The sequence below is a fragment of the Odontesthes bonariensis genome, chromosome 7 (assembly GCF_027942865.1).
Source record: "Odontesthes bonariensis isolate fOdoBon6 chromosome 7, fOdoBon6.hap1, whole genome shotgun sequence".
Lineage (NCBI taxonomy): Eukaryota > Metazoa > Chordata > Actinopteri > Atheriniformes > Atherinopsidae > Odontesthes > Odontesthes bonariensis.
In genome coordinates this window covers 28,960,425-28,967,790 of record NC_134512.1, presented here as the reverse complement: position 1 = coordinate 28,967,790, position 7,366 = coordinate 28,960,425, and the positions used below count along the sequence as shown (strand labels likewise).

The 7,366-nt window shown below is 38.5% G+C and overlaps 1 non-coding gene across 1 annotated transcript; it reads left to right on the top strand.

Annotated features, from left to right (window-relative positions):
• The first annotated feature begins 2,793 nt into the window (after nt 1-2,793).
• trnak-cuu (transfer RNA lysine (anticodon CUU)) lies at nt 2,794-2,866 on the top strand. Its single transcript has one exon. It is a non-coding gene; the product is annotated as a tRNA-Lys (tRNA).
• The last annotated feature ends 4,500 nt before the right edge of the window (nt 2,867-7,366 follow it).

Here is a 7,366-nt window from a genome sequence, read left to right as displayed (position 1 = left end):
CATGAGGCTGTGTTGTAGCTTTGAGGTTTTTTTTTTTCAGTTTCTGAGCTCTTGAACTTTCTCTTTCCTCCATTTCGATCATCTTCTGCAGACACTGCAGCCTGTTGTGGCCACTGCATTGTCCTCATTCAAGTTGCGTACGTTTTTAGGTGTCGACAATAGGTATGAGAATGTCAGCTGTACTACTTTTATTAAGGGAAATTGCATTGGAATTAAGATTCATTACTCCTGTCAAAGAGTAAGCTGAAACCCAGAGTCATTTTCCTGTCATCTTTTATGTCACAGATGTTTTGTGTAAGAAAAGGATCTGAGGAGTTCTAATGCAAGAAGGCACTTCTCGCTTGACTCCCCTGAGATTTGAATATTTCACATCCTTCGCTTTTTTACTTGGGAAAGTTTGTCCCTGTCACACTCTTGTTATTTAAGAGAGCTGAAAGTGATTGGATTTTTTTTTTCTTCCTTTGAAGCTGCTTTTAGAAGTTGGTACATCAGACTTCACTTTGGCAAAACTCACAAATTATTATAAAGTAATCTGGCCAAGTCAAATTTCTTTGGCCAAGAGATTAAAAGTGATGCAAGTCTCAGTTTTCAAGATTAAGAACTGTGAACCCCTGTTTTCTACTGTTTTAATACTGCAAAGATTAACTTCGTATCCAGATCTGAGGTAAAGAAGACCCAAAAGAAATCATTTTCAAGACTTAAAAAAAAAAATATATATATATATATTTTATTTATTTAACCTTTATTTAACCAGATAAAAGCCCATTGAGATCAGGATCTCTTTCATAAGGGTGACCTGGCCAAAACGGGTCAGCAGCATGAGACATAACAGCAGCACGTGTCAAACCAGATTACAAAGAATGACAGATAGAATAAAACAAACAATTTAGAGATGCAATCGTGATTTCATACAGAGACGTGGGAGCTGTAGCACAACCAACAATTTAGGATTTGAAACACAGGCACTGTTCAATGGATTGATGCTGCCTGTCTTTCAGGATAGAGCGGAATGCTCCAAGTGCGACTAGTTCAGAGAGTTTCAGCTCAGTCTGTAAAGTATTCCATGCCAAAGCTGAATGCTCTTTTTCCAAATTCGGTCCTTACCCAGGGAGCAGATAAAACAAAGGTCGAACTGGAACGCAAGGCATAACAACTGGTTGTTTTTTGCAATAAAACACACAAATAAGAAGGTGAGTCTTATAAATTAAGGTCAACCAATGTGCATATCTGCGTGCACTCAGAGAGGGCAAGTTCGATTTCGAATATGTCTGCTAATGTAGTATATTTGGTCCATCATGAGTGTTTTAAGGTCAAGCAACGATTCAGTTTGTCAAAGAGCGCCGTGTTTACGCTGGATGAGAACTCAACGCATTTCATCTTTAAGAAACAAAAGGACGACCACGCTGGGAAATTAGAAAACTTATTTGATGTGACAGTGTATGTGCTGCAAAAACACACAACATGAAAAACAGACTTTTGCAATGCAAATTGAGAAAGTATCTTGGTCAAGACCAAATCCTGCAGAACATAGAGTTTCAAAAACGCTGCAGATAACACAGACGACAAATGATGTTTGCACATTAGCAAACAGATTAGCGGACATAAAAAAAATGGGCGTGCCAAAGCAAAATTCTTGTCGTTAATTTGTGACTACTACTCTTTGGTGGTCAACGAAAATTAGCGAAAACATATTTGCTATTGATAGAACTAAGAAGAGACCGACACTTCTTAATCTCCATGTGGTTGCCTGAAATGGAACAACAGATTTTGATAAGTGTGCCTAGTGTAGCTAGTCTTCTCTAAGAAGAGGACCCTTAGCCTCACCTTTTAGCTCTGCTCTTGATTTTTGTCCCTGGAAACACTTGGGTTGATTTGGTCTTTTGCCTTGAAGATATTTTCAAGTTGCTCTATACTGAGCTGTCACGTCCTGATGTACGCCGCTGCCCAATGTGAGATGCAGAAGCTTTGAAAGGTGAAGCACCTATGATATGCAAACCTACTCTGACCTTAACCGTTCACTGCACAGATATAGAAAACTATGCAAGTGCAGTGTGCCTGCATCTTTACGCTTGAGCGGCACATGCACACAGACACACACAGGCCCAAAAAAAAAGCCCAACGTTTGTATCCATCTTTTTAAACTACAGTGCAGCGCTAAAGCTTAATGTCAAAAAATGTTACTAAATCCAAATCCTGGCCGTACAGAATTTCATTCTTTGTGTCTTGGCACTGCAGAATAAATGCAGAATTAAACGTTGCTTGAAAGACAATTCCCTTTGTTCTCCTTTGTGGGTTGTTGTTTATGTTGCATGAGTTAATTCAACCCTGACTAAAACATGTTCCAATGTCACTTAAAAGGAAATTGTGTATTGAAATACAGTTAGAGACTGAAAAGACAATTCCAACTCAAAATAAATAGTCTTGTGTGTTGTACTCTTCAAAGCTTCTCCAAGTTTACTGCCAAAAAGAAAAATGGTTTATTAAATAGTATACAACCCACACTTTATACTGCAATTTCCTTGTAAGTCTACGGTGTCATTTCAATGTATGAATCAGATGTCAAATCTGTCCCGGTTTTATACAGTACATTAATGTACACGGTTGGAAAAAAAATGGATCATTTATTGTACTACTGCTGTGTAGTGAGGTTGCAAAAACAGAACAACATGTAACTATGAGGTTCAGTATCTTGATGAAAGAGACTTAAACATGCGAATCAGGAGTCGGACTTCTGATTGTCTTGTTGGTGGATGCGGACTCTACTTCAAGATTCACGCTACACACATACAAACAGCCCGGCAAGCTCAGTCGGTAGTGCATGAGACTCTTAATCTCAGGGTTGTGGGTTTGAGCCCCACGTTGGGCGTAACAGTTTTAAGAAACAATTGATGTTTGATCCAGCACTTTAAGCTGCAAAAGTCCTTTCCAGATCAAAGGTTCAGCTCTGTTACCTCACTGTTACCACTTTGAATGGACACAATCCTCCTGAAATGAACTTTCAGGGACTGGATTATGGTAAGATTGCCACCTTTCACGTGGGTGAACTGGGTTTAAATCCTAACACCCCTGCATGAAAGGTACTACCTCCAGTAGGGGTCGTTAGGCAAGACCCCCTTACCCTGCCTACCTGAGATATTACCTGGGGCATGTCGCTTTGGATGAAAGTGTCTGCCAAATGCATAAACACATAAACACACACAGCCAAACTGGTCAAAAAAAGATGAAAGAAAAATGAATCAGCTTTTTAGAGTCCAGTTCAATTCGTGAGAACGTTTTGATCACCCTGTTGGCAAATTAAGGTTGTTGGAGCCATTGATTACAGAGGAAAGGGAGGAGTTATTCTTGATATGAAATTGTTACAAAAATTAAATGTTCGTCCTCACACATGGACAGCAGAATTAGTTTGGAAACTGTGGGCAATTCAGTTCCAACTTTTTTTGATGTTGATGATTGCAAAAACAACTATTCTTGTGGTAGGAATGTGAGGGAGGGACTTTTGGGAGCATTCTAGTTAGTGCAAACAACTGGCAGGATGTGATACAAAAGGCGAAGTCCAACAGGGCACTGAATCAAAATCCTAAAAGGAAAACGAAACTGAGTAAAAACAGAGAACTGAAAGTAAAACAGGTAACTGCTAGGTAAGTACCATATTTTCTTAAAGAAAAACTGAAGATCAATTAAATGGCCGGCCTCTCACAATGACAAGAGGCGGCCTTGACACAATCACCCTGCATGTCAAAGTTTACAAAATGAAATTTGAACTTTTTCAACTCTCCAGATTCATTTATTAGAAAAAATATATATAAAAAAATTTCACACGTAGCAGTGATTACAGGGATTCCCAGAGGAATGAAAAGACATTTGGTTGACTTGCATATGAACACAGAAGTAAGTGGAAATGAGGCATGTGAACTGTCCCAGAATTCATTTTGAGGCATTAATATAAGGAATTGTAGAAAACTATGACAAGTCATACTAATAACACTTTACAATGTTGTGTATGTTGAGATAAAGGCCTGACTCGAACTCAAGCCTACTACTCTAAGCTGTAGCAGTAAATACAGGCCTTTGTCGCTTTTTCAGGAAATACTAACAATTACTATATTATGTCATTCCCCCAAAATTAAAGATCACCTTTCACTTTGTTTCCCAGTCAGTATTCAGAAAATTGAATGATTTACTAGATTCATTTGTTAATCTTTTGAAAAAAAGTCACGAGTATGTCAGGTAGTCTGTGTAAAGAAAACTTTACAATCCTTCAAGGTAAAACATAACCCCAACAGAATTCCAAATGAACTGCCATGAATTTGTTCAATTGTTGCTTGAATGCACCCTAATTTGCTCTTGCCATCCAGGACAGCAGGAGGTTGCTCCGTATGGGTCAAAATTGACTCTCAAATAACTGCAGCACTCCGAGGTGCAGGAGGCTTCTTTTCTTTCTAAACCCATAGTTTTTATTAAATATTCAGTGTATTCAGACCTGTACTTCATTTTCAAGCCATAAAGTGAGAGACAAACAAAGGTGTTTAATCTTCAGTAAAGTAAACTGAACATTTTACGTCTTTGTCTTTCACTAAAACAACAGCTCAATGAATTGGAGTAAGTATGCTTGTGGAGATAGGCGATGATTAAAATCTGAGCAGCCACCATCTCAGTAGTTTCAAAGTCTGTGTATTTGCATTTGTCTGGGCTTTGTGGGAGACAGAGGCAGCTGATTTTCAGGGGTTGGAGGAATTCCAGCTGTGTAAGTCTTGAAATGTGCAGTAACACATTCTTCCCTTTCTCGATGCTTCATGCTAGGTTCTGCTATGTTGCATTAAAAAACCCATTCCGGTGAGCAGAAATACGCATGTCACGGCTCAACATTCAGAGCCATTGTCCATTGTGGCTTGTAGAAGCATAGGATATATTCGAAACTTTGCTACAATGCTCATAAGTGCTTTTTTCAGTGTATCTGCAGAAATTAACTGAAAAATCGAGCAGGAGGTGAGCAGGCGGGGCGACATCCTGGAGGAAACTCTGATGATTGTGTGGAGTCACATCAGTGAGTGACTGTTGGTGCGTGGTCTGAACAAGGCATAAGCCATGAAATTGTCTATCTTTCAAAGAAGGTTAAAACATAGGTTCCAATGTAAAAGCCACAAGCAGCCTGTCCATTTATGAAATAGTGAAGTATGGTGGTGGCAGCATAGTGCAACACAGTTTTTCTCCTGCAGGATTTGGGAAATTTGTCAGAACTCTACAAACCTGCAAAATTCCAAATTGCAATTCCAGGCCATAAGGCAAGATGATACAGAAAAATGTCAAAAGCAATAGAATAGAAATAGAATAGAAAAATACTTTATTCATCCCCCAATGGGTGAAATTCAAATTAGTCAAGTAGCTCAAAAAATTTATAAATATTTACAATTATTGTATATTAATAACAACAATAATAATACCAATTCTAGTAAAAATACTACTACTAACTAATAATAATCATAAATGACTAAATAAACAAATAAATTAAAAAAAAATCAATCAATCAATTTGAGAAGAACTCAGCAGTCACTGTTATAAAGCAATGAATACTTTGAGGATAGATATGACTCTTCAATGTCTTGTATGCCATAGAGGAGGTTCTTTAGAAGGCTATTGGCTTAAAACCATTTCAAAGCCATTCCTGCACCTACTCTCTTTCTGTTACATATTTTTTTGTGAGGACTGAATCTTTAAAAGCAGGGGTCCCCAACCACCAAGTGGGCCAGCAAAAAGAAAGAGAAATTACCCTTGAAATAAGAATATAATATCAAACTGAATTGCTTTGTAATTACCTACAGTTCAGATGATGGGGAAACTATTTTCTGAGTTTCTTAATCAACTGAGGAAATATTTTCTGACGTCCCGCTACTGGGAAGACAAATCTGGGGTTTTCCTCAGCCCCCACTTTCATTGTACATGTTATACACTGTTGGAAAGCTAAAGTTCTTGAGATTTGAATTATGTACGCCATTTCAGTATACAATCATAACTGTAGACACATTAAATACTTAAATGTAAAACCAGTCGCAAATACAGAAATGATGCAACTCCGCTATGAAGCCTCACAGTATCCAAGAACAGATACAACTCTAACAAAAATGGCCCTGCTACATTAGCAAGAGGCTGTTTAATGTACTCCAGTAAAATAGTTAGTCCACAACAAGTATAGACACTTACATTCATAAAGACACATAGTCTGCTGCTGGAAACTTTCAAAATCTTTGTCAGATTTCCACATATTCTTGATCGTAAACTTCAGTTAGCCTGCATGTATTAGCCACACCGTGACACTAAAACAGCTCTGATCTTTGAACTTTTGATTGATACCTGACTTGCTCCAATAGATGAGGCACAATATGCTGCTAGATTAAAAAGTAGCTGATCCTATTCCTACGTATGAAAATTTTACTGGTGAGTAACGGATTAAATGGCCAATGAAACGCTGAAAACAACGATATGCTGCTTAATGGTTGGGGTTTCTTCCCTAAAGATCCAAAGTCGCACGTAAAGAGCTTCAGATATAAGTAGTCGTTACCTCTGTGAGTAGTTAATTGCGCATTGTCGTGCGCAATTTTGGGTTGTACAGTTTATTTGTTTTCTTTTTTTTATTAAAACATGGCAAAATGGACTTCAACAAAAAAGTACACTATGGAGGAAGCCTTGGAGGATTGTTTACATCAGGATAGGAATGTTTTTGTCAGAGCAGGACAGTGATTTTTCGTTGGGGGCAAACTCTGGGGCAGACTGATTATCTGAAGAGGGAAACTATGCTCTCGACAAGTATTTTTCTTATTTTTATTTTGATGGTATTATTGAATCACAGCTCAGCCTTTTTTTTTTTAGTTTTTCTGTTCTTTATTTTTTCTTTTTTACATAATAGGCCGTCTGAGGAAGATTAAGACAAGGACTCGGTCCCTGGTGTCACCTCCTCAAAAAGCAGAGTGGAACAAAACGCAAGTTCAGAGGAGGAGCCCCATCCCCCCTCATCTGTAAAAGGTAAATCAAACAAAAGAAAAGCAAGAGGCAGAGGTCAAGGGAGAAGAGAGAGAAGGGGGAGAGCCAGGATCAGCAGCGGTCTAGCCGGATTTTCAAGAATGACTGAAGAGCGCTGGAATGATACTGAGGTTCAAGACATTACAACTCCACAACCCACCTTCAAACCTCCACCCAGACCCCTGATTATTTCCACATCATCATACACAGCATTGCAGCTCTTTCAACTTTTTTTCACAAACTCCAGACTACAGACAATAATTTGCAACACAAATGAGTCTGGTGCCACACACATCTCAACACCAACTGGCCCATGGACTGGTATTTCCTTACAGGACATGTTTTATGATTA